The 26,088-nt window shown below is 40.0% G+C and overlaps 1 long non-coding RNA gene across 1 annotated transcript in view; it reads left to right on the top strand.

Annotated features, from left to right (window-relative positions):
* The window catches only part of LOC116659895, a 50,235-nt gene extending 25,974 nt beyond the window's left edge, over positions 1-24,261 (top strand). The window contains exons 2-3 of the long non-coding RNA XR_004315269.1: positions 13,464-13,527; positions 23,644-24,261. This is a non-coding gene — a long non-coding RNA (uncharacterized LOC116659895). The remainder of the gene's footprint in view (positions 1-13,463; positions 13,528-23,643) is intronic.
* Positions 24,262-26,088: the final 1,827 nt, after the last annotated feature.

Below are 26,088 nucleotides of genomic sequence, written 5' to 3' on the forward strand. Positions count from 1 at the left end.
TTTTGAGACCCAATGGCCTAATAGCTAGTTGTGAGTATTTAATGATATAACTCATGCAAAACTTAATTAGAAATCATGTAAAACTTCCTTAGAACACTAGCACATATATTAAGTGCTCCAAAATGTTAGTAATTTTACTAGAAAATATTCTGCTTATATAAGCAGAATAACACAAGAAGCAGAATAACCTCCAAGAATGTCTCTAAGACATAATTCTTCCACTTCCTTAAACACGGCCAGCCCCTGGTGAGATTGTGGGCTTGCTCTTCATCATTCCCTTACCCGCCTTGCAGACCTGCTTCTCTTCAGACAGCGTCCTTGGCTCTGGTACGTCCATCCCTTCGTGTCCCATCACCCCCTCTATTCAGGATGCATCACGTGGTCCTCCTGCAGACCTACCATCTTCAGGCAGAAGATAACATCTACCTGTTCTGTGTCCCATGTGCATAAGGTTCTGACTGAGTTATTAACTAATCTGAAAGAATTGGTTTATAGTGTATCTACCAGTTATTTGCTAAGAATCCTCATTATTTCCATAAGGATGTCTCCATTTAGCAGTATTTTTACCGAGTCCAAACTCGTTCTGTTCGCCACACAACAGGCCAGTAAATCAGGAGACGAGGTGTTGGGGTAAAGAATAGCAACTTTATTCGGAAAGCCAGCAGACCGAGAGAATGGCAGACTAGTGTCTTGGAGAACCATCCTACTCCAGTGAGAATACAGGCTGCTTTTAAAAACAAACAAACAAACCCAAACAAAATAGGGGACGGGGTGTGGTTGGTTGTTGCAAACTTCTTGTTGCAGGAATTCTTTGTTCTTGCAGCTGACCATGTGGGTCAGGCCATGGTGTCCCTGTAAACCTCCAACAAAACAAGTTACTCTCTATTTTGCAACTCGCCATCTGTACATAAGTGCAGAAGAGCTAACATCCTTAAAGGTCAGAGCCCCAAAAATAGGCTCTCCTGTATATTTCAGGCTAAAGGCAACATTGTCTTACAAAAGGTGCAGAGCTAGCAAGACTGAGCCTAGAAAACAAGGCACAGTGGTCAAAACTAAAGGAAGAGATCCAATATAGAGTCAGATTTGTTCTCCTCTGTTACCGTATGTTTTGAAACACTCTACTTGTCTGGCATCACTGCCAGATCTCTACCACTCCGGCTCTTCAGAGCGCCTGGAGGATGGGGTTTGTCCTCTTGGTTCTGCAGTCCTGTGACCTGGCTTGGAAACCCAAATCCAACACTTATCCTTAGCTCTGTGGTCTAGCACAAACTTCCCCTAATTAAAATTTCTTCATCTGTGATTGAGGATAATATGTACTCTCTAAAAGTCATTGGAAGGATTATTTTAAAAATAGATGTAAAACACTTAACATAGTATGGGGCATATAGGATACACATAATAAGTGAGTGGACATCTGGACAGTCAGTTTCATGTGTCTGGGTCACTCTCTCATTAATTATGTATGTTGATTTCTTCTCATTCTAGCTGTAAGCTCCTTGATGATAGGATCCTGCCTTCTACTTAAATTTTTTCCCCCACACCTAAGATGGCTTGATTCCCAGATTTTTCAAGGTATCTTTCCTGTCCTCTTTGAAAGACCATGCTCTGGACCATGCATTCATTTTCTGGATTAGAAAGTATGGCCAGCAGATTAACACAGAAGTTAAGACTATGCTCCCTGGAGTCCAACAGACATAATTCTGCCCCATACTCATTGTGTGGTCCTAGGCAAATTACTTTATCCCCGTAAGCCCCAATTCCCTAGGATGGGTATGTGACTAATAGAAATTCCTACTTTATGGGTCGAAGTGAGAATTAAGTAAGATGGTGTGTATAGAAAATGTAGCAGAGTGCCTAGCATGTAATCAGTGCTGATAACTGTTAACTGGTATCATTATCTTCATCCTCTTCCTCCTCACCAAAATGCTAGAAAACTTAGTCCTAATGCTGAGCATATCCTTCTCATTCCTTCGTTTGGACAATTGCTTAAGGAGCATCAACTATACCAGGAAATGCGGTGGGCACTGTAGGATATAAAGATGAACAAGTGTGCTTCTGAAAGTATATTGCTCAGTGATGAAGGAGACAAACATGTAGACAGCGTGGTGAGTTAAGTGATAGGGATGCTGGTGGCAGGAAGGAGGATAGAAGGGGGATTGTCTGGATGACTTGGATGGGCATAGATGTGCAACCTGGAAAGGCTGGCCCATCATTTCCATTTCCTCCCAGATCATGAAAGTGCACTTTGTCCAGGGCTGGGGAAAACACCGCCTCCACTGCCTGACTCTTAGCAGAGGCTGCCTAGGAAGGCTTTCAGGGCAAGTGGGAGGGAAATGTGACATCATGACACAGGAAGACACACTCTGGAGCAGGTGGAGCTCCATGGTTACCCCCAGACCCTGATGCTGGCAGTGGCTGCTTTGCCTGGAATTGGGGCAGGCTCTCACTCATTCATTCATTCATTCCAACTGTCTCTGAAACTCTTTGAGGTCAATCTCTCATTAGCGTGAGTGGTTGGGCTCCTACGTAAACACGTGATGCGTAGCATGTTCCGTGTTCACAAACACTCAAAATCTTCTGTCAACTATTTACTTTTTAAAGGTTTGTATGTCTTTCATGTTTACAAACTTTGATGCTATATAAAGACTTTCGTGTATAGTGAAGAAAGCATGTGATTTGAGTCATAAAATGAGATTTTCATCACACTTCTGCTTTGGCTGTCACTTTACCTTTCTGGACCACGCTTTTCTCATCTGTAAAATGGGAGGGATATCCCTGATGTTATCGTTGCTGTTCCTAAAAAGAGTACCTTTTACATTTGTAACTGTTTCTTTCCTTAAAGAATAGAAAGATGGGTGGAAAAATCTGTGGAGAAAAGGTCTTGATATGCCAGCTTCTGGTTAATATCCATGTTTAAGTCACACTAAAAACATCTTGTACAAATGGAGATGCTCTAGAATGTTCAAAAGGGGTGCTGTGCCCTAAGGTATCAAACTGCAGTGACAGTTTCACCAGTCATAGGCATTGTATAGAGGCCTCGTCATTTTTAGCACTTTATTACAAATGTTAAATGAGAACAGTGATTAAAGAGATTTTTAATGTGGTTTTTACTAAAGCAGAAGGCAGCTGGCCTCTTGACCAGAGAGGAGAATGTGATGGATGATGCCTGTGATCTTTGAAGAAACATATACAGAGGGATAAGAAGGAAAAAGAGGAAGGAACAACAATATTAAGGAAAGAAACAGCAGTTAATAAGGAGCCAGGGCAAGAAATAGATTCCAAGTCCAGTTCCCTGTCTGTGTCCAGGGAAACGGATCTAAATACCATCAGAAATGCACTGTATTAAGGTCTATTGATATTTGGGTCTTGCCAGAGCAGAAAATGCTATAAAATTTCAATCTTGAGATCTTTATTTTTGAGCAAGGGGAGGGGGGCTCAAATTATTATACATTTTTATAATATTACAATTAAATTTAACCATGAGATGAAACTTGCAGTTGGAAAATAAGAGTGAGAATCAGATCATTCTGGATTTAATTCCTCTACAGCACTCACAGAGAGACCAACCCTTCCCCAAGCTGCTTCCAGCCAGTAGCTGAGTGTTAACCAAGTCCAAGCTCCTACTGACCACAGGCCAATAAATTGAGAAACAAGTTGTTGAGGCAAAGAATAGCAACTTTATTCAGAAAGCCAACAGACCAAGAAGACTGGTGTCCCATCTTAGCTGAGTTAGAATTCAGATTTCTTTTATACTAAAAGGGGAAGGGGGGGGTTGGTTGTTGCAAAGTTCTTGTTGCTGGAATCCTTTGTTCTGCAGCTGTGAATAGGCCGGTTCCTGTAAACCTGCAACAAGACATGTTACCTTCTGTTCTGCAACTTTTTAACTCCATATGAATGGAAAAGTATTATACCTTTAAAGGTCAGAGCCTTGAGAATGGGTTATCCTCTATATTTCAGCCTATAGGCAATATTTTTGACTTGTAGGAAAAGCACTAGAATACAAAGGTTAAAGTAAAAGAAACAGGTCCAATATAGAGTCAGATTTGTTCTTCCCTATTACATGAGCACAGTGACGTACAAAAGCCCTGGTGATTCCTGCCTAACACAGGGTTTGTCTAGTGGGAAAGTTTGGTTCTAGATTTTCCCCCGTAAGCCTGGCTGAGATTCTCTCAAAGCTGTGCTACAGTCTGAGTCTCTTCCTGCTTAAGCCTCCTTCCTTATCCCCTCCTTTCACTGTGCCAGACCTTTCACAGCATCATGATCTGAAGGCTTTCCCTGTTATGCCTGCTTCCTTTCCTCTTCATCGTCTATAGAAATTTCCCCCAATAAATCTTTCGTACTTTTAAATCCACCTTGACATCTGTTTCTTGGCAGACTTGAACTGACACAGATGATCCTCAAAGGTTTTTTGTGAAGATTAAATGAGATAATTCACATAAGGTACTTGGCATGGCATTGGATTCACAGCAACAGCTCACTGAAAACTGATTGTTGAAATTTTGAGAAAGAAGAATAAAAGTTGGAGGAATTACACCTACTTGATGTTTTTTAGTGAAGTATAGTTGATTTACAATGTTGTGTTAGTTTCAGGTATACAGCAAAGTGATTCAATTATATGTATGTATATGTATATATATTCTTTTTCAGATTCTTTTCCATTATAGGTTGTTACATGGTATTAAATATAGTTCCCTATGCTATACAGTAGGACCTTGTTGTTTATCTATTTTATATATAGTAGTGTATATAAGTTAATCCCAAACTCCTAATTTATTCCTCTCCCCCCTCCTCTTTTCCCCTCTGGTAACCATAGTTTGTTTTGTATGTCTGTGAGTCTATTTCCAGTTTGTAAGTAAGTTCATTTGTATCCTTTTTTTTTAAGATTCCATATAAAAGTGGTATCATATGATATTTGTCTTTCTCTGTCTGACTTCACTTAATATGATAATCTCTAGGTCCATCCATGTTGCTGCAAATGGCATTATTTTATTCCTTTTTATGGCTGAGTAATATTCCTCTGTGTGTGTCAGTGTGTGTGTGTGTGTGTGTGTGTGTGTATCACATCTTCTTTATCCATTCATCTGTCAGTGGACATTTAGGTTGCTTCCGTGTCTTGGCTATTGTAAATAGTGCTGCTATGAATATTGGGGATGAATGTATGTTTTTGAATTATAGTTTTATCTGGATATATGCCCAGAAGTGAGATTTGCTGGATCATATGGTAACTCTATTTTTAGTTTTTTAAGGCACCTCCATACTGTTCTCAATAGTAGCTGCACCAAACTACATTCCTACCAACAGTGTAAGAGGGTTCCTTTTTCTCCACATCCTCTCCAACATTTATTATTTGCGGAATTTTTAATAATGTCCATTCTGAGTGATGTCAGGTGATACCTTATTGTAGTTTGATTTTTATTTCTCTAACACTTAGTGATGCTGAGCATCTTTTCATGTGCCTGTTGGCCATCTGTATGTCTTCTTTGGAGTAAGTCTAAACCTAAATGGTATTTAGGTCTTCATACCTACTCAATTTTAAGACTTACCATAAGGTTACAGATATCAAGACAGTGGAGGTACTGCTGAAGGGATACAGACACATAGGTCATTGGAACAGAACAGAGAACCCAGAAATAGACCCACACAAATATAACCAATTGATTTTTTTTCCTTTTTTTTCATATATATATATATATATATACATATATATATATATACATATATGTATATATAATTGAAGTATAGGCAGCTTACAATGTTGTGTCTATTTCAAATGTACAGCACAATGCTTCAGTCATACATGAACATACATATATTCATTTTTATATTCTTTTTCACCATAAGTTACTACAAGATATTGAATATAGTTCCCTGTACTATACAGTATGAACCTGTTGTTTATTTTATATATATTAGTATCTGCAAATCTCAAACTCCCAGTTTATCCTCTCCCACCCCTCTCCCCCTTCTGGTAACCATAAGTTTGTTCTCTATGTCTGTGAGTCTGTTTCTGTTTTGCAAATAAGTTCATTTGTCTTTTTTTTAGATTTGACATATAAGTGATATCATATGGTATTTTTCTTTCTCTTTCTTAGCCAACTGATTTCTAACAAAGGTGCAAAAGCACTTCAATGGAGAAAGGATTGTCTTTTTAACAAATTGTGTTGGAACAACTGGACACCCATAGGCAAAAAAAAAAAAAAAAAAAAAAAAAAGGAAAGAAACTTGAACTAATTTCACACCTTATACAGAACCTAATTCAAAAGGGATCATAGAGCTGAAGCTGTAAACTTTTAGAAAAAAACACAGGGGAAAATATTTATAACTTAGAGTTAGTTCTTGGGCATGACACAAAAGCATGATCCATGAAAGAATACAATCACAAGTTAGCTTTCATCAAAATTAAGAACTTTCTGTCTATGAAATATACTGTTAAGAGAATGAAAAGAGGAGCTAAAAATGAGAGAAAATATTGACAAATTAAATATTCTACAAATAACTTATCTCCAGAATATGTAAGAATCCTCAAAATTCAACAGTAAGAAACAAACCAACCAATTAAAACACAGGCCAAAGATGAACAGACACTTCACCAGAGAGGATACAAGGATGGAAAAGAAGCATAAGAAAAGATGTTCAACATCAATAACCATCAGGAGAATGCAAGTTGAGGTCACAGTGCATTATCACTACATGCCCAGTAGAATGGTTAAAATAAAAAGTACTGACAGTACCAAGTGATGATAAGGATGCAGAGCAACTGGAACTCTCATTCATAGTCGACAGGAATGCAGAATAGTCCCAGCCACTCTGGGAATTTCCTGTAAATCTAAATATAGACTTACCAAATGACCCAGAAATCTCACTCCTGGGCACTTACCTTAGAAAAATGAAAATTTGTGTTCATACAAAAATCTATTCACAATATTTAGATAAGCTCTATTCTTAATTACCAAAACCTGGAAACAACCCAAATGTCTTTTAACAAATGATGCCCAAACTGTGGTATATGTGTGCAATGGAAAACTTGTCAGCCATAAAAAGGAGCCAACTATTAATATGTGACTTGGATGAATCTCAGAGGCATTATGTGAGTGAAAGAAAATCTCAGGATGTTAGGTACCATATGATTCCATTCATATAACAGTCTAAAAGACAAAACTACAGTGATACAGAACTGACCAGTGTCCAGGGGATGGGGTCAGGGATGGTGTGACTGCAAAGGGGCAGCAGGAAGGAGTTTGCTGAAGTGATAGATTTGTTCTGTATCCTGACTGTGCTGGTGGTGGTTACGTGAATCCCTGCATATATCTAAAATGCACAGCCCTATACACACACATGCTGATTTCACTACATGATCATTTTTAAAATAAAATTAATTTAAAAATTAGTCATTAACAAAATTATGTTGATATCATTGTCTGTTTTACATATATATATAATAGTTGCCATTGATTGTTGTCTAATTGTTTATAAGTGTTCACAGTTTTCACTTCCTGCCCTCTGCTAAGCCTCCCACCAGGCTCATGCCAATTCCTTTCTGTGTCCTAAAACCTCATTCAATCCCATGGTCTGACTAGGAAGATTTTGTTCAGGATTGGTTCAGCTAAGGATAGCTGTAAAATTCTGTGAAGACTGCACAGTCAATTTACTTGAACTGAGTCATGATGACAGGGATATGCTGACAACGCTGATTATGACAACGGCGCTCTGAAGCCCTGGAGCATTTTCTCAATGGTCTGTAAGTGTAGGAAGAGCCTAACAGATATTAACATTAACTCTTCCCATTGGCATGGAAGTCAGCAAGTCATGGCTCAGAGTGCGGTGAGGACTTCCTGGGGGAATCCCCAGAGTTGACACATCAGTGTGTCTTTAAAGAACTGAAATACTCTTTTGGCTTCCTGAAAAAACCCTCAGTGGGTTTGCACGGAGAGTGGAAGCCACTGAAACAGCTGTTGAGGCCTGATTCATCTCCTTCTTGCTTACCACTTTCTAATCAAGCCCTGACTCTTCGTCAGTGGCTGATCCTGCTTCTGATAATTGGGCACTGTTGTCACCAGGTGGCTCCGGATGGCAGATGGTCAGCCCTAGCCCAGTGGTGGAACATGAAGGCTGGCATGGAGGTTCGCAGGATGCCAGTCGTATATGGAAAGTGTAGCCAGTGGACCGCTTCCCCCTTGGGATTGTCAGTTTTTCTCCAAAGCCCACCCACCTCACCTACCACTCACTCTGAGTTCAGAGGTCCTGGGTCAGGCTGATGATGCCCTGGGGGAACGCAGAATTCCAAAAACCTTATTTATGCATTCATTGGAAACTCATCCACAGTTTTGAAGGAAAGTTCACTGAGGGTAGAAATGCAAATTTTGTGTGTACAGAGAACACTGTGGGTGTCCCCTTAGATGGTCCCATACTGTACGGTAGATGCTGAGTGCTTTCTCAGTGTTTTTTTCCAAAAGAGAAGTGTTCGACCACACTGCTATCAAAGTAATAAAAATTAACAACGCTGAATTATTATCTCTTTTATTTGTCAAATTGGCAAGAAATAAGAAATTACCTTAGCCACACCTTCACTCTGCAAGTTCACGGCTCTACTGGTCTGGTTCTCAGGTCCAGCCAGTGCCCTCTTTCTCCACACACAGCCTCATATTTTAATTTACTATTATTTATTTACTATTACTTAATGAAGTTTACTGCTTTCCTATTATAAAAGTAATATGTGCTCTAAGATATCTTTCCATTTCTTTGTATCATCTTGAATTTCCTTCACCAATGTTTTACAGTTTTCAGAGCATAGGTAACCACCTTGGCCAAGTTTATTTCTAGATATTTTGTTGTTTTTGATGCAATGGAAATGCTTATATGCCAGTTATAAAATTCTGGTTTTTGAAGTGAAAAAAAAAAGTGAATGAAGGGCCACAAATGGCAAAATAACCTTCTTTATTATGGGTGAGTTGTATTCCATTACATGTGTACGCTGCATCTGCTTTATCCACTCATCTATTGATGTGCACTTAGGATGCTTCCATATCTTGGCAGTTATAAGTAATGTTGCTGTTAATAGCAGGGTGTATGTATCTTTTTGAATTAATTCTTATTTTGTGGTTGGCATTCTTCCTTTGACTAAGTATGTAAGTTTAAAAAGCTAAAGCTCTAAACATTCTTAGAAACAATGAACAGTCCATATATGTGAATTTAAAAAATACATGCAGTATATTATGTATATGTATTTATATGCAATAGATTCTGTATGTGCTGTCAAATTCTAACAATTCTACGTAATAAAACTGAAAAAGAAAAAAAGAAAAAAGAAAGAAAAAGTAGTATGTGCTTAGTATAGAAACTGAGTGAAATACAAAACAAACAAACAAAAAAACAAACCCAAAAATGCAAGCAAGCAAAACCAATTACCTGTAGTCTCAATACCCATCAATAATCACTGTTGAAAGGTTGGTGACATACCTCACAACTGTTTTTTGTAAACTGCGTGTGTTCCTATTTTTAAATAGAGTTAGGATGACATTACATACAGTTTTCTGTAGCTTACTTTTATTCTCACATTAATATCCTATCCAGCAGAGCCTTGATCCTACACATTCATGTCATTTAAGCAGGGCAGTTGGCAGTTGAAAAGTTCCTGTCCCAAATCATAGTCGCAGTGCCTCAAAATACTCTCATCACCTATGGCAGCCCCACTGCCAGGTTAATTTCCTTACTCTGTTAAGACTCTGGTGCTCCCTCTTTCTGGCCCCTTCCTTAGAGAGAAACAATGTTTATGTGGGGTTTTTACTTTCAGTTAGAAGCTTTATGGCTGACAAACCTCAACTTACCTTAAAGGGCCTCCTGGGATGCAATTCTGTGTTTCTTGGAGAGTTTAGAATGTGTCCATGCAACACCCTGGCATCCTTCCAGCTGCTTCCCAACACAGAGAGGAGATACTCATCTGGGTCTAGTGTTACCAACCTTATTAATGCCTAATTTCTTCTCTGAAATAACACCACCTGCCACAGTTAGAGTTTTGTTTTCCAAAGCCCACCTCAGTGTTTCCTGGAATACCCAAGAAAAACAAATGCCCATTTGCTACACTCTTTCAAATCTGCTTCAGGCAAAATAATGACAACAGAGAATTCCAGCTGCTCCACTGAGTCTCAGAAATGATACAAACTTTTTGAATCTCATTCTTACCCCTGTGTCAAAATTAAGAAAGAAGAAAATTATAAAACTTCACTGCACATCGAAAGATAATGCAGAAAAATGCAAAGTCGTGAATTTACAAACAAGGATTTTAAAGGACCTTCAAGACCTAAACCAAGCACTCACCTTCAGGGAAGTCTTCCTGGAAGAGGTGCTATCTGAGTCGAAGAGTAAAGGATGAGTAGGAGTTACTCAGAGTGGGGTGGGGGCAAAGAGTGAGATCTTCTGGGCAAGGAGTGTGGCGTGAGCAAAGGCACATAAGCAGGAAGTGTGGAGGTGAATCTGTTCAGTGTTCTACTGTCAAGGAATAAAGTTACAAGGTGGTGTGCGGGGCAGAGGGAGATTGGCCAGAAGTGAGACTGGAAAGCTAGGGAGGGAACAAATACCTGAGAAGAAACCCAAACCAGTCTAGGCTGAACACAAAATGTTATATTCTGGTAGGCTTTATTGATTTAGTGACTGTTTCTACCTGGCACAATTTTGTATATTAAAACCCCTATATATAAGTTGAAATATAAACAATTTTTTAAAGCAATTTTTACTCCTGAAATTTCTCCTCAATAAGAACCTATCTTCAAATATTTTCTATCCCTTCTTGATACAGAGTTTTGTGTAAGTTTAGGTCATTTGTAACTTACATTCTACCAGTAGGAAATAAACTTACCTTTGAATTATGGTACACATGTACATATATATACAAGCATGTGTGTGCATGTGTGTGTGTGAGGTGGCATAGTAGATATGCTTTGTACTTCATTTTCTAAATACCTTTTCATAGCTCTGTGGCTGGGGGCATGCTGTTCCCAAGCCTAAGTGCCTTTCCCACCTGAGAAATTATGACATATTCTTCAAGCCCAGTGCCTCCTCCGTGAAGCAGTGTTCATTGCTCTATCTGTGGTCCCAGATCATTTTCCATCACTTTTGCAGCACTTAAGTGGAATTACAAGCTAACTTTAAAATTAGGACTCTTGTTTTCGAGCCATATCTGAATACAACAATATATAAATGAATATGAGCAGAGTTGCTTTGGTTGAAGTACAGGGTTGGTTTGTAGGACATGACGCTCTGAGTGATAGAGGGTGAAAACCACAGCCACGCAGCACGATTAGATTCTGAAGGACTGACACGTGACTGCAGAGAATGTAGCTGCTTCTCACCAGAAGGTCAGGCATTCATCATTTCAACAAATTTTGTCACAGTTCAGTCAGTTTCCCCTTGTGCACGCTGAAGTTGAACACATTCTCCCTGTTATTTTACTCTAAAATGGGAAAGAGAGGGGGACACCCTGCATGTTGACAGACTACCACCCTCAGTAGCCTTTGTTAATTTCTGAGAGTCTCCCCTGGATTTACTAAAGAGCAGCAGAGACCAGATTCATCTCAGGCAATATTGACTGTGATCCTAAAATTTCCCTGTTTCTTCAGTCATTCTTTGCCTTCCAGAGGAAAGGAGTGCTTAGCAAGAAGGCAGAGTGGAGGAGCAGGAAGGCTAAGGGCGAGGATCTGAAGCCAGTCAGCGATACCATGGTCCTATGTCTCATCCCCTCTGACTCCTTAACAAGGTTCCATTGTTTAGTGTGACCTTGGTGGCTTTCTGCCCTATGGCCATATGAGCAGCATCTCAACATGATAATGTTACAGATTAAATTTAAAAAACACTTATTTTGCTATTATGTTTTGGGTTTGGACTTTAATATCTATGAATTCCTGGAGAAGGAAGACTAAGTGACCTCTAAAGCTCCTGTGGTCACAGTCCCCTACTCCACACCTGCAGGTGTAACAAGGTAACCCTGTATAAGACTGAGCACCTGTATCTTAGGTTCTAGCCCAACACCAGGCTGTGCTCTTTCTGCTGCTCTGTTGGCAGCTACCGGGGCTGGAATAGTGGCCATTCCAGCATCATTCCGGAAGACAACAGCCTTACCTCCTTCAACTGGGCAAGGTCAAATCCTTCTCGGATACAGCCTATCTGGTTTTTGTCAGGATTGGACATTTTTATCTTCTATATTCTTATCTTTCATACTTTCTATCTCTGCTGAGTGCTGTGTTCCAGGTAATTTGATCTTATCAGCCTTCCAACTCTTTACTTCCTCCTTCAGGGACAACTGGGTCTAGTCTTATCTAGTCTATTAAAGCATTTACCATTGGATTCTCCCCTAAACAATAATAAATAGCTACTATCTACTCTAACAAAGACAAAGTGTAGAGAAGTCTCTACTAAACACTTATCATTTCAAAACAGAAAAAAAGAAGTTTCAGGTGACAACCTTTATAACAATCAAATGAAATAGTATTAAAACAGCCGTGCACTAGTCTCTTCTTCTTTTTTTTTTTAGGAGACTAGTTAATATTGGCAAGGATGTATGGGAATCAATATTTTCACATATTGCAGGCATCACTATAAATTAGTATAACAGTATTAAGAAGCAATTAAAAAAAATAAGCATCAAAAAACTACCCACCAGTTTAAGTTCATGAAACATATGGACCATAGGTAATACTTTGGAAATAGCATTGAGTTTGAGAACAAAATATAAACTGTAAGTGCAGAATAAATTTTTACTATGGAACATAAACTGGAACAAAATGTGAAGAGCATTTGGCTTGGGGTGGTGCAACTCTGGGGAATATTTTTTCTTTCTGCTTTTCTTTTTTATATATTTTCTTATACTATTCTTTCTTTGTTGAGGTAAAAGTCCCATAGCTTAGAATTAACCATTTTTAAGTTCAGTGGCCTTAAATAGATTTACAATGTTGTACAACCATCACTTCTATGCAGTTCCAGAACATTTTATCATCCTCAGAGGAAACCCTGTACCCAGGAAGCAGCCTCCTCACACTTCTCCCTCCTTCCCAGTCCCTGGAAACTATTAATCCTCTTTGTATCTCTATGTATTTACCTTTCTGGGTATTTCATGTAAATGAAATAATATACTATGAGACTTTTTGTGCCTGGATTTTCACTCAGTATAAAGTTTTCAAGATTTATTGATGTCATAATATATGTCAGTACCTCATTCCTTTTCATGGATGAATAATATTCCACTGTGTGGATATACCACATTTGGTATATCCATTCATCCATCAATGGACATTTGGGTTGTTTCCACCTTTTGACTATGGTGACTAGTGCTGTTTTAAACATTTGTGTACAAGTTTTTATTTGAATACCTGTTTTTAATTCTTTAGGAAATATACCTAGGAGTGTTTTTAGAGAACTGGAATGAGTTACTTAGTGAAGGCATATTTTATTCATTTTTCTCTCTAAATTTGTAGGCAGCATCTCAGATGATGGAATACATGAAAGAAGAACCAGTAGTAGGTTTTCCCACTCCTGCAGGTAAGTGTGTGAGCCCTGGTTGGCTGCCACAGTGGTCCTAAGGAGTTAGTGCTGTGGTCTAGTGCTACTCGAAATGCGAGCTGGGAGCCAGGTGCTGGTGTGTGAACAATGTAGTACCAGTCAGAGACTTACATGTTGAGCAGTGTTGCTTAGCATTGGTAATGTGCTAAACACGGATAAGAATCTGGGGAGCTTTTGTAATGAGACTAATGGACATCCAAGAATCTTTGAATAGAGGTTGGGGAAAGATGGGTCTTTTAGGAATTTAGGTATCTAGGAGATTTCTCTTAACGTCGTATGGCAGCCTTAGGCTATATGTGGAGGTGAGGAAGGATGGGAAGAGTTTACACTGCCCTCTCTCCTGGCAGACCTTCTCCCACGCCATTTATGACTCAAGGCTGGCTCAGTGGATGGGTGGTTACCCAGGCAACTGGTGTTGTACGGTCCTCATCCATAGTTCTGCTCTGTGTGTGACAACTCGGTCAGGAACGCCGGGCTTTGCAGTGTTCTTCTGAAACAGCTGGGGCTCATCTGGGATTTGCTTCCAGTTTCATCACAGAGAGCTGATCCCAGAGTTACGCATATGGTCTGAATGCACCTCTACTTCTGTTTCCTGCAAGAAGAATAAAATCATCAAAAAAGATTACAAATGGAGAAAAAAACTCCCTTGGTGAAATAGATAGAAATTCATTTACATATTATTTTTTGAACATCATATATTTAAGCCCACAGGAGCCCCCGGAAGGATATTACAAAGATATTGCAGCCAGAAAAGAAAAAAACCTACCTGAGAAATAGTTGTTCCTCTTTAACGGAATGTGGAGATTAACCCCATTTGGGCATTACACATCAGCCAAGTGCTCAAAAATTTGAGACAGAAAATGTTTCAGGTTTTAATCAAAGTTCTGGCTGGATCAGAATGATGTTCCAGGCTAGTTCATGTATATTTCAACCAAAGTTGGGTACCCTTTAACATTTCTCCTTAACTAAAGTGTGCTTTCATTAGAGAAAGCTAAGCAAGCAGCTGGTGTGATTCTGTTCAGCTGTTAAATGTTCAATGCCAAGACCCAATTCTGGGCATTTCTTACTAAGCTTTCAGCACCATTCTGGAGTCTGAATTTGGGGTAGCCAACAAGGGTTTACGAGTAGTAATGGTGAAATTTCAGCCTCAGATTAAAAACAAACAAAAAAGCCATCCGACCTTGAACTCGGGTCCTTTTCCTTGAGTAAACATTAGCCTCAACTTTTTAGCAGTGGAATTTTCAGGTGAGTAACTTTTCCCCCTAAGACAACTGAGGACTTGAGAAAATTCAGGTCATGCTTCCTGAACCTCTCTGGCTCTGTGAGGTTCTTTTAGAACTTCAGTGGCTCTTCCAGATCTATTCTGTTCTTCTATGTGGCAAATAGGTTTCTCATCTGATCCACAGTGCAAATCCTGGAGTGCGGGATTGAGAAGGATTCTAAGGCCACTTCAGGGCCCGGCAACAAAAAATGCCATGTGCCTGGCTCAGACCTGGGAAGGAATTTCTACATCTGCTTTGTTGGTTTGACTTCCTTTCCATAGTATTTTTCATTATAGGCCATTGCAAGGTATTGAATATAGTTCCCTGTGTTATATAGTGGGACCTTGTTGTTTATCTATTTTATATATAGTAGTGTGTATCTTCAAACTCTCCCAAACTCTCAATTTTTCCCTCCCCATCCCGTTTCCCCTCTGGTAACCGTAAGTTTGTTTTCTATGTCTGTGAGTCTGTTTCTGTTTTGTAAATAAGTTCATTTGTGTCCTTTTTTAAGGTTCCACAAATGAGTGATATCATATGTTATTTTTCTTTCTCTTTCTGGCTTACTTTCCTATGATAATCTCCAGGTCCATCCATGTTGCTGCAAATGGCATTAGTTTATTATTTTTTATGTCTGAGTAGTAGTCCCTTGTATATATATATACCACATCTTCTTTATCTAGTTATCTCTCAATGGATATTTAGGTTGCTTCCGTGTCTTGGCTAGTATAACTAGTGCTACTATGAACATTGGGGTGCATGTATCTTTTTGAATTAGAATTTCTCCTGGATATATGCCCAGCAGTGGAATTGCTGAATCAGCAAGCTGGTTCTTTAAATGGAATGAGGGTGGGGGCAGATGAGTGGGTGGGGCCGGAGGGGTGGCTTAGGTGGTCTGCCCACCCCCTTGGTGGTGCTGTGTGCAGGGATCACGTACAGGACCCTGTCTTTCCTCTCAGCACTGCAGAAGGGGCCGTTGGTTTGTGGCCTTTTTGTAGCTTGTTGTTCATAACTTGCCCCAGCTGTACATGTATGCAGTTATTTTTAGTCCCTTGTAGTTTCTTTATATTCTGTTGTTTGAGGAGATATTTGTCCAGGTACAATCGCTGCAGTAAAAGGTCCCAGGTTCCAGCCTTAAGTTAAGTGACTTAACCAAGGTCATATGAGCTCATGGTGGCAGATCTGGGATTGTGAACGTAGGCCGTCTGAGACGAGGGCCTGAACCCCTCACCACTAGACCATCCTGCCTCTCCTCAGCCAGAAAGACCATCTTCCAGGCACCTCCTTTAGTCCTGACCAGCCCCCTGGCCACTCCCTGTCTCACTGACCCTTCTCTAATCTCAAACCTGTGGCTGGGGTGCTCCGAGGTGGTTCTCTGTGGGGTCCGTGGCTCATTTCCAGGCTCGACTATGACATCAGGATACGTAGGGGGATATTTGTGCTATTTAGATATTTAGGAGCATGAACCTCATCTCATAATCTTTTTTGAATTCCTGGTGTCCGATTTCGTAAAAGACACAAAGCTAATACTGGCAAATGTTTGACTGATGAAATAAATAAATAAGTGTATAAACTCAGGGATACGGGAGAACACTGGGCCAAAGAGGGCAGGAAAGGACTTAGTAATAATCATTGATACTCACTGACCACTTGCTATGTTCCGGGCAGTGGGCTGAGCACTTTTATACATTATCCATTAACCATTAACACAACCCTGTGGGATAGGTCCTCCTGTTATCCCTGCTGTGCATTTGAGGAAGGTAAGGCTCAGACAGATTGTAACTGGAGTTCAAACAGCTATTGATCTGCAGAGCTAGGATCCCAACTCAGATCTCTCTGATGCCAAAGCTATCCATCTCAACCTTCACAATCTTTTCCTGCTGTTCAGATCCCTGCGCTGCTAGTCTAGCCTGGCATGCTTGTTAAGGGACAGATCAGAGGCTTTTCCCATCACCTTTTCTACGAATGTCCCCTAAAGTGATGCTGCATATGGTCTTCTCAAAAATGCTCGAGCTTTCTTATCGGTGTTACATAATCATCACATTATTACTGCTGCTGGCTAATTCACTCTGAGTGCTTGCTGTATATGACTCTAGGTACTTTCAGTATTTAAATGCCTTTAATCCTGATAGCAACCACATAAGGAAGGTACTTTTTGTAGACACATTTGACAAGCAAGGAAATTGAAGCCCAGAGATGCAAACTAAAACTTGCTCAAGTTTCTACCTTTAGCGAGAGACAGGTGTTTAGTCCCAAGACTAAATGTTCCAGAGCCTACATTCTCAACCACTGTGCCAACCTGACTGCCAGCAGTGCCGGGCGCTCCACATCCCCGCCCCAGGGCTGCCAGTTCTTCAATAAGCAGGGAGTCTTCAAAGTCCAAGGCTATAGGCTTGATCTCTGATTGAGGTAGTCTACAACTTAATCCTGGCCAGATGTCCTGCAAACGTTTCACAGATGTGTGCCCTTGGTTACCAAGGAGACCAGGTGGGGATGGATTGGTGCCAGTCTGCCAGCAACATCGGGAGGACCGTGCTGCAGATAAAGGTCAGGACCAGCTTCTCCATGTCATTGAAACACCCGTTCAAACCCATGTTAGTCAGTGACTCTGGCTTGCTTGTTTCTCCACGTGCTAACCTGTCCCCACTGGCTTTACATGCGCAGGATGTTGGCTTTTACACCCATGATTTGTCAAAAGGGTCAAATTCCACAGCGGCCATTTCATCAGAAGGGTAAATACTGCATGTTTAGATATTTGATGTCCTCAGACTGAGAGCTTTGCGGTGAAAGCTTTGGAGGTTTTTGCGCAGAGGCTGGAGTCACGAGGGGCTTTAGGGCTCAAAGTCCAGCCACGCTGTTTTACAGATAAGGGAGGCCAGGTTGGCGGGCTCTGCACCCCCACAGCTAGCGAACCACAGACCCAGGACTGGACCTTCCACCTGGCGCCAACAGGCCGAATGTGACTGTGAGATAGTGCTCACTCAAAACTCTTTGGGACAAATATCATATGAAATCACTTATATGTGGAATCTAAAAAAAAATGATATAAATTCTATTTACAAATGAAAAACAGACTTGTGGACATAGAAAACAAGCTATGGTTACCAAAGGGGAAAGGGCGGAGAGGGAGAAATTAGGGATTGGGGATTAACAGACACACATTACTATATATGAAATAAACGACAAGGACATACTGTATAGCACAGGGGACTATATTCGATTTCTTATAATAACATAATGGAAAAGAATCAGAAAGAAAAATATATATGTATGTATATGTGTAACTGAATCACTTTGCTGTACACCTGAAACTCACATTGTAAATCAACTGTACTTCAATTAAAAAAAAAAAACTCTTCGGGAATTTATCTTGGCTTCATTGGCAAAGTTTGGTAGTTGAAAGTGGCTGTTTTCTCATTGGAGAACGAAGAAGGGTGTGCTATCGGGACATTAACATCTATGGAGTCAAACTGAAGTGAAAAACAGATTGATTTCTACTTCCTGGCCAATTTGATCATCAAGATGACCAACCAGAACTTACTTCCTTATGTATCCAGGTCCTGTGTTTGAATTAACGACAATGTGTGGGTTAATTCTCTGTAACTTTATATTTTACTGTGTCTATAGATAGACTCATATTTTAGGTTTGGGTTTTTTTTTTATCCTTTGTCCTTTCCTAATAGGAAAATTGTCACCATTTAATAGATCTTATATACCAATTACCTTTCACAAATCTTCACACACAAAACAAGTCTGTCACTTTGAAAATAAAATTTGTAGTTTGGGGTTTCCATTTGAGATAATGAAAAAGTTCTGGAACTGGATAATGATGGTTGTGTGACATCATGAAGGTACTTAATGCCACTTTAAAGTGGCTAAAATGGTAAGTTATGCATATTTTTCCATAATAAAAAATAAATATGTAAAGAAACCTAATTATTGGGAATAAGAAAAAATTAGATCAGTTGCAAATAATATATTTCATTGATTTATTCAAGAAATATATATGGAGTACCCACTGTGAGTCAGGTGCATATTTGAAAAGTGAAAGTCCTTGCAAACTGTCAGGTGCTAGGAAAATGTAAGATATATGTTTAATTATGTACGTGTTTGTGGAGTGCTGGATATTGTTCATTCACTCCTTTTGTTTGTTTGTTTTTGAGCGGGGAGGTCGTCAGGTTTGCTTATTTTATTCTTTTAAGGAGGGTACTAGGAATTGAACCCAAGACCTCGTGCATGCTGAGCATGCGCTCGATCTCTGAGCTATACCGCACGCCGCCCCCCACCCCTTGTTCATTCACTCTTTACCCTTCTCCACTTGGCTTTGTGTTTTGGGAGGCTCTCCTGAAGGGACCACAGCAATAGATTCCCTTACCGTTTGGCTTCTTGTTAGGTTTGGCCAATGGGAGGGGCCAGGAGGAGAAGGAAGGAAGGGAGAAGTGTGAGGTTGGGACGTTTATTCCCTCAGCTCCCTTCCTGCTAGGTCTTGTAAGTTGGTTGCATCCCTCTGTCAAAGGCCAAGCCTCCTTATGTTCAGCCTTCTCTTGCAGAGTTTCTGAAACTACCCTCGCCCCTTTCCCCTTCTGGCCTAGGGTAGTAACAGCTCCCAGCTGTTGCTAGACCCAGAGTGCTGCCAGTCCTTGTTGAGTCCCTTCAGCGCTACCTGCACAGCCATGAATGATCCTTTTATTAATAATCCTCAATTACCTGAACTGAGTCTGCCAATCGGATACCTGCAGGATCCTTGATCGGTACCGGATATGTATCCTGTATGCGTATTAGTGTCTGCGTGTGCAACGTTATGTTGCAAATGGTAGACATTTTCTCTGCCCCACCCCACATTATTTAAGGCCATTGGAAGTGCATAAATTAAACATTGCCTCATCTAAGTATTCAGAATAACATCTAGAAGTATTCGGAATAGAGAGAACTGAGTTTGAAAGACTCTTTCCACTTAAGGTTGCTCCTAGGTTTATTAAAAAATCTTTTTTAGCATTATGACTCATGATTTAAAAAGCGACTCTTCTCCAAATGGGTTAACACTTTCTAAAAACTCCCATTATTTTAGAAAAAATGGACTTCCAATTAACAGAGTTTTGAAGTGTGCAGTGTCTTTTATTATAAAACAAGGAGGCACATTTCAACTTGGGGATACTGATTGCTTAACACTACCCTCTTCTGAAAAAACCTGTATTAGTTTAATGAAGATTCCCCCTGATTAGTATAATTTACTGCAATTGTGTTCAAACCCCAAATTATGGGTATTATACACATGAAATACAGCACTGGTTTAAGGCAATTAGTTGAATCACTTTCCTGATGTGAAATGAAACAGGGACTCTACAGGGCAGGGCTTCCCATTAGCACATGATGTGAAGAGGCCAGCCCTCCTCATTGGTCCCCGAAGCGCAGATCCTTTCTCTCTCACGACTGCCGTTGCTGCCCTTGCTTTATATGTGTAAAATGCACATGGCATGTTACAAAGCATTGCCCCATGTGGTGATGCTTGTTGCTTGCTGTTAATCAGTATCCTCAAGCTGTGTAGTTCAGGTCTTCTTCATCACTCACCTGGATGACCACCACTATGCTTCCTTATATGCCCGTGCACTGGGTTCACTGCACAAGGGTGCCTGGGCTGAAGCAGGGTTTAAATCTAGCCTGCACTCTGCTCACCAAGCCTGTCTGGGTTGCTTCTATGAAGAAAAGTTGCCTGTTTCTAATTTGCTCAAAAGTGGCAACAGCAGTCCTGGTGCCAGAGTCTCCTGCCTGGTTTCTCTTCTGCTGGTCTGGCCCTCCTTTTATTCATCCTCATTTAAAGAATAAACTTCCAAAATGCAGGTTTGAGAACATTGATGGAAGTAATTGAAAAAGACACAAATAAATGGAAAGATATCCTGTGTTCATGAACTGGAAGAATTAACATTGTTCAAATGTTCATAGTACCCAAAGTGATTTATGTATTCAGTGCAATCACTATCAAAACTCCAATGGCATTTTTCACAGGAACAGAAAAAACAATTCTAAAATTCATAGGGAATCACAAAGGACCCTGAATAGCCAAAGCAATTTTGAGAAAAGAAGAACAAAGCTGGAGGCATCACACCTCCTGATTCCAAAGTATATTAGAAACCTATAGTAATCAAAACAGTATGGTTTCCAGCATAGAAACAGACATATAGACCAATGGGACAGAAAAGAGAACCCAGAAATAAACCCTCACATATATGGCCAAATGATCTTCAATGAGGGTGCCAAGAACACACAATGGGAAAAGGATGGTCTCTTCATTATGCAGAAGACATCAATATGTGGAGGAATGAAACTGGACCCTCATCTCACTCTATATACAAAAGTCAACTCAAAATGAATTAAAAGCTTAAATACAAGACTGAAACTGTAAAACGTCTAGAGGGAAACATAGGGAAAAAGCTGTTTGACATTGGTCTAGGCAATGATTTTTTTGGAGATGACCCCAAAAGAATAGACAACAAAAGCAAAAATAAACAAATGGGATTACATCAAATGAGAAAGCTTCTGCATAGGAAAGAAACAATAGAGTTAAGAGACAACCTATGGAATAAGAAAAATATTTGCCAAGCATACTTCTGGTAAAAGGTTAACATTTAAAATATACAAGGAACTCAGGTAACCAATAGCAAGAAAATAAATAACCCAATTTAAAAATGGGCAAAGAACTCAAGTAGACATTTCTCAAAAGAAGACATACAAATGGCCAACAGATATATGAAAAGATGCCCAACATCACTAGTTATCATGGAAATGCAAATTCAAACCGCGAGATACCAGCTCAGGAACGGCTGTTATCAAAAGACAAAAGATAAATGCTGAAAAGGATGTGGAGAAACAGGAACACTTGTACAATGTTGGTGAGAATGTAAATTGGTGGTCGTTATGGAAAACAGTCTGGAAGTTCCTCAAAAAATTAAAATAAGAACTACTGTATAAGCCAGCAACTCACTTCTGAGTAGAGTATATTCAAGGGGAATGAAATTAGTATCTCAAAGAGGTATCTGCATTCCCATGTTCATTGTAGCATCGTTCATAATAGCCAAGAATGGAAACAACCCAAGTGCCCCTTGATGGATGAATGAGTAAAGACAATGTGAGATATATAATATATGATATGATATTCAGTCTTAAATAAGAAGGAAACCCTGTCATTTGTGACAACCTGGATGCGCCTGGAGGACAGGCTATGTGAAATAAGATGGGCACAGAAAGACAATTCTGTCTCTACTCACAGAGGTAGAGAGTAGGATGGTGGTTGCTGGAGGGGTGGGCTAGAGCTGTGGGGAAAATGGGGAGATGTTGAATAGGAAGAATAAAGAAAAAGAAAAATAAGAGTTTGACTAGGCTGTTTCTGCTTAAACCATTCACTGGCTCCCCATTCTAGACAGCAGTGTGTCTCAAACTTCTGTGTACACACAGATCACTAGGAGTTGGGTCGGGGAGTGGGGTAGGTCTTGTTAAATGCAGATTCTAATTGATTGGGTCTAGGAACCTGAGACTCTGCATTCCAGCAAGCTCCCAGATGAGGCTAGTGCTTCTGGTCTGCTGGCCACTTTCAGTAGCAGAGTTCTAGAGCAGCCCTGTCCAATAGAGCTTCTTACAGTGTTGGAAACGTTCTCTGTCTGGACTGTCTAATGTAGCCACTGGGCTCATGTGACTGTTGGGACTGAATAATGAAATATGAGCATTGTCATGTGGTTTGTGTGACTGAGGAACTGAGTGTTACATTTTATTTCAGTTGCATTCATTTACTTTTTTAATTGAAGTACAGTCAGTTTAAAATGTGTCAATTTCTGGTGTACAGCACAATGTTTCAGTTGTACATATACATACATATATTCATTTTCATATTCTTTTTCATTATGGGTTGCTATAAGATATTGAATATAGTTCCTTGTGCTATACAGAAGAAACTTGTTGTTTATCTATTTTATATATAGTAGTATCTGCAAATCTCGAACTCTCAATTTTTCCCTTCTCACCCCCTTTCCCCCTGGTAACCATAAGCTTGTTTTCTATGTCTGTGAATTTGTTTCTGTTTTGTAAATATGTTCATTTGTGTCTTTTTTTTTTCCTTTAGATTCCACATATGAGTGATATCATATGGTATTTTTCTTTGTCTTTCTTGCTTACTCCGCTTAGTATGATAATCTCTAGATCCATTCATGTTGCTGAAAATGACATTATTTTATTCTTTTTATGGCTGAGTAATATTCCAGTGTGTGTGTGTGTGTGTGTGTGTGTGTATACCGTATCTTCTTCATCCATTCATCTGTTGAAGGACATTTAGGTTGCTTCCATGTCTTGGCTATTGTAAATAGTGCTGCTGTGAACACTGGGGTGCATGTATCTTTTCAAATTAGAGTTCCCTCCGTATATATGCCTAGGAGTGGGATTGCTGGATCATCTGATAAGTCTATTCTTAGTTTTTTGAGGAATCTCCATTTACTTTTAAACAGCCACCCATGGCTAGTGGCAGCTGCAGAAGAGACCACCCGTGCTCCTCACTAGGACAAACAGAGCCCTCTGGTGCTCTGTCCTTTGCCCACTTCTTGTTCCTCATTTCCGGCCCTTCCTCGTTCCTTATTTTATGGTACAGCATCACTAAACAACCATAACTTTCCAAACAGACCAAGTGGTTTGTATGCGTCCACTCTGCACGTGCAGTTCCTTTTCCTTGAAATGGTTTTCTTCATGTTTAGTGCCGAATAATGTCCCATCTTTCCTGGTCCAGTCCCAGCGGCAACTCCTCTATGAATCTTTCCCTGACCTCCTCCTGCTGACAGCAATCATTTACCATCTACAGGTATTGAAGGCCCTTTGCATCCATTATTTCATTCAATCTGCTCATTAAGCCTGGTGTAAGGAAACTGAAGCTCGCAGTGGCTTGCCCAGGGTCACAGCCGAAGATCATAAATTCAAACGTAGGTCTCCTTGCTTCTGAAACCCATTCTTTTCCCTCCACAATGTGGTGCCTTCTGCTGGCACAGTGCTGTGATCTGCAGAGCACTAATCCCACAGTGGTAAAATTACTTGTCTATATTCTCTCTTCTCTACAGGATCATAGGCTCCTAGAGGTCCCAAACTAGGTATTATTTACTTCTGCATCCCTGGGCCTGGCGCATCGTGAGTGCCCGATCTCTCTTGTAGAATCAGTCGATGTGTGTGTTTCAGCTCTCCAGCTCTGCTGTAAAATCCCTGAGTACGGTGACTGTGTTTTATTTCGCTGTGTGTCTGGTGCTCGCCAGGCCCCCAGTACATGTCAGAATAAATGAATGAATAACTGAATGAGCAGGATGACTCTGGCAACGTGGGCAAAGATTCCTTTAGGAACCCAAGGCTAAAGATTCTTGCTAAGCAGCTTTTGGATTTCAAAATAAAACACTCATACAAGATCTTGTGGTAGCTCACAGCGAAAAAAAATGTGACAATGAATATATGTATGTTCATGAATAACTGAAAAATTGTGCTCTACATTGGAATTTGACACAACATTGTAAAATGACTGTAACTCAATAAAAAAATGTTTAAAAATAAAAAAATTTTAAAAACACACTGATTTTCATTCTCTTCATATTTTCCAAAATGCTGTTTTTCAACACCATGTCACTTTCTATTGCTTGAGTTATTTTGGATCTAAATGATATGTTTGAAGTCAGTTATCTTATTTAACAAATCTATCCCCCAAAAAAGCTCTGTGCCAGGCCCTAAGAGTATAGAAAAACTTCATTTGAATCAGACATGTTCTTTACCTTCAAACCTGTTAAGAATTTAATGCAAGAGAGAGAGAGGTACCCAAATCATGCCAATGAGAAAACAAGGAGACAGAACAGAGGAGTGTGAGAGGCCTAAGGAAGGAAACTGGAATGATAAAGTTTTTTTTTCTTTTTTTTTTTTTAACTGGGGGTACTGGGGATTGAACCCAGGACCTCATGAATGCCAAGCACACACTCCACCACCTGGCTATGCCCTCCTCCCTACCCTGGAATGATAAAAGTTTTGATGCACACTTCTTTCCAAATCTGCCTAATTAGTGTGACCAGTGTTCTCCTGAGTAACATCTTGTAAGGTACACTTTATTGAGAATGTGAGAAAATGGAAATGCTTTTTTACACTGGCAGCAGGACCCAGGAGCATAAATTGGCATGATTGGCATGACCTTTATAAGGGGCATTTAGAATCCTATTCCAGTTCTTTAAAACTATGCATGCCCTTTGTTCCAGCAATTCTGCTTGTAGGAATTTACCCTAAGATAGTCACCATGACTCTGCACCCAGTTTTATTGGCAAAGACTTCATTGTAGCATTATTTCTAATGATTAAAACATGCAAAAAGGCAAATTTCTAAGCCACAGGGAATTAAATAAATTACTCAAAATTCATATGATTGAATGCTATTTAATCATTAAAAGTCCTATAAAACTCTACATATCGATAAGGAGAAATATCATATATTTTTCAGTAAGGAAAAGCAGGTTACAACACAGAATACACCACGTGATTTCCTAATTTGGGGAGAAAGCCTGAGGGTGCTCATATGTGCGCAGATTCAATAAAGACCTTAAGGAAAGACCCATAGTCTTTTAGTGTGTTCTCTGGCTGATGTGATTAGATTATCTGTGTCTATGCTTTTCCTCTGTATGTGCCACATTTTATGACAGAAAAAAAATTTAAAAAAATAAAGACACCAGTGTGCTCAGTGGTGTCATTTTAGCCTGGTCTCTAATTACAAAATACCTTTTTGAAGAGCCAGGAAACCTCACGGGAAATCCAGAGGTGGCCCACGGCTTTGTGAAGTCATGCTCTCCTGTCATCATTCAATGTCCTTATTCCTTGATTTCTAATGTCCCTGATTCTCCTGTCTCTGCTTTCAAACTCAGCCTAGATTGAAGCCATCTCACTGTTGCCCAGCCTTCACTGGATCCATGTCCCCTGGAGGTGGACCGTCTGCAGTGGAAGTAAGCCTTCTGGTGCCCAAAGGCTAGTGGCCCAGGCACATTTCTCCATCTTCAGTTTCCTTGGATCCACAGATGCTGTCCCCTTGGTCTCTTGCTCTTTGTTTTGGGGCTGCTGTTGTCTGTCCTCTCCTGTGCTGTCTTCCTGAGCGTCCTGCATGGTGATCAATGGAAGGTCAAACACTAGAACTTAGTGAATTGTCCCACTCCCCAGGAGCCCACGAGGCCCAAAGGAAAAGTGAAGAAGTAATTAGAGTGAATTCTAGCATCTAGACATTGTCTGATCTGTGAAACAGA

The sequence above is a fragment of the Camelus ferus genome, chromosome 25, assembly GCF_009834535.1.
Source record: "Camelus ferus isolate YT-003-E chromosome 25, BCGSAC_Cfer_1.0, whole genome shotgun sequence".
Taxonomy (NCBI): Eukaryota; Metazoa; Chordata; class Mammalia; order Artiodactyla; family Camelidae; genus Camelus; species Camelus ferus.